This window comes from Mesoplodon mirus, assembly GCF_964341445.2.
Source record: "Mesoplodon mirus genome assembly, contig: SUPER_3_unloc_9, whole genome shotgun sequence".
Classification (NCBI taxonomy): domain Eukaryota; kingdom Metazoa; phylum Chordata; class Mammalia; order Artiodactyla; family Ziphiidae; genus Mesoplodon; species Mesoplodon mirus.
Window position 1 is genome coordinate 112,639 of NW_028295476.1, and position 2,650 is coordinate 115,288.

The window sequence follows — 2,650 nt, forward strand, 5'->3', positions numbered from 1 at the left end:
GTGACAGTGCTCATGGTGGCAGTGCCCTGGGTGGCAGTCCTTGTGGTGACAGTGCTCATGGTGGCAGTTCCCATGGTGAGAGTACCGATGGTAGCTGTGCACATGGTGACATTGCCCATGGTAACTGTGCTCACAGTGATAGTGCCTAATGTGACAGTGCTCACGGTGATAGTGCCGATGGTGATAGTTCTCACGGTGATAGTGCCTGTGGTTAAGGTGCCCATTGTGACAGTGCTCACGGTAATTGTGAGCATAGTGATAGTGCACTTGGTGACTGGGCCCATGTTGACAGTATACATGGTGATACTGCTCAAGATGATAGTGCCCATGTTGACAGTGCGCATGGTGACACTCCTCATGGTGACAGTGCCTATGATGACAATGTTCATCATGACAGTGTCCATGGTGACACTACCACGGTGACAGTGCCAATGGTGACAGTGACCATGGTGATACTGCACAAAGTGATAGTGCCCATGGTGATAGTCCTCACGTTAATAGTTCCCATGGTGAAATTGCCCATGGTGAGAGTTCCCATGTTGAAAGTGCTCATGATGACAGTGCCCATGATGGTAGATCCCATGGTGACAGTGCTCACAGTGATATTGACCATGGAAAGAGTGCATATGGTGGCTGTGCCCTTGGTGAAAATGCCCATGCTGACAGTACTGTTGGTGACAGAGCTCACGGTGATAGTGCCCATGGTGACAGTGTACATGTTTGTAGTGCACATGGTGGCAGTGAAAAATGTTGACAGTTCCCATGGTGAGAGTGCTCATGGTTAAAGTGCACATGGTAACAACCCATGATGACATTCCTCATGGTTACAGGGCACAAGGTTGCAGGACCCATGCTGACAGTGCCCACAGTGACACTGCCCATGACGACAGTGCCCATGATGACAGTGCCCACGGTCACATTGCCTCTGGTGACAGTGCTCACAGTGATAGTGCCCATGGTTAAACTGCCCATGGTGACAGTGCTCACGGTAATAGTGCCCATAGTTATAGTGCCCTTAGTGGCTGTGCCCATGGTGACAGTACACATGGTGATATTGCTCATGGTGATAATGCCCATGGTGACAGTGTCCATGGTGACGGTTCTCATGGTGAGAGTGCCCATGGTGATACAGCTCATGATGATAGTGCCCATGGTGACATTCCTCACAGTGATAGTGCCCATGGTGATAGTACACTTGGTGGCCATGCCCATTGTGACAGTGCCCGTGGAGGCAGTGCCCACAATGACAGTGCCCATGGTGACAGTGACGACAGTGACAGTGGCCATGGTGACAGTTCTCACGGTGACAGTGCCATGGAGACAGTTAGCATGGTGAGATTTCTCACAGTGATAGTGCTCATTGTCACAATGCTCATAGTGACAATGCCCTTTGTGCCAGTTCCCATCAAGACATGCCACACTGTGACAGTTCTCACGGTGACAGTGCCCATATCATGATATTACCCATTGTGAGAGTAATCATGATTAAAGTGCCCATGGTGACACTGCTCATGGTGGCAGTGTGAAATGGTGGCAGTGCCCATGGTGACATTGCTCATGGTGACATTGCTTGCGGTGCTAGTCCTTCCGGTGATAGTGTGTATGGTGAAACTGCACACAGTGACAGTGCTCATGGTGACAGTGTTCACGGTGATAGTGCCGATGGTGAATGTGCCCATGGTGACAGTGCCCATAGTCACAATTCTCATGGTGTAGTGCTCACGGTGACAGTGTCCATGGTGGCAATACCCAGGGTGATAGTACTCATGGTGACGGTGCTCATGGTGACCTTCGGTCACCTGGCAGGAAGCTACGACGCCCAGACCTATGGTAACCTGTGCAGCGAGGTGATAGTCCCCATGCTGACAGTGCCCACATTCACAATTCTTACGTTCTGCTCATATCTTTATTTATATTTTTTCTATGTTCTCTGGGTTTATTGTTTTGATCTTCTGATGTCAGTTAAAACACTTGGTTATTAACTTTAATAAATCTTTTTAATTATAAAGAGTTGAACATTTTGAAGATTCCAGCTTACTTGTAATTATCTAAGGGCAAGGTCCTCCACATTGTTGCTGGCCTAAGGCTTAGTTCACCATAGAGCAATGTATATTTTAACATATTTTCCCCTTGACTATCTGTGTTTTCCTACTTCTCAACTTTCTTTGCAGACAAGCTCTTTGAAATACCCTTCACTTATTTTACAGCCAATAAGTGTTTAAAATAATGTGTATTTTTTAAGATAAATCTTCTTATATAATTAGGCAGAAAATCTGATCTGCCATATTTTTCAAAACAACATAATTTCACACTTCTCCGTGATTAATCTGTTGTATTACACAACCTTCGAGTTTTTAGCTTTATCAATGACATGTACTTTAAAAATGTTTTAAAGATCCTACCAGTCTTTTAAAACATCCTTGTTCCTTGTTTCAGTTCTAGGTTTACATATATTTTCTGCCTTGCACCTGATTATTCCAACATCAGATGGATGGCCTTGGGAATCTAATTCTGGTATTGATTGTTTTTGCTGATTATCTCCACTTGTAGCTGATTTTTTCATTAATGTGTTAATTTAGATCATGAGCTCATGTTTATCTAAACACCTCACCTTGTAAGAGGCTTAGGTGTGAACGCTCATGAGTTTCAG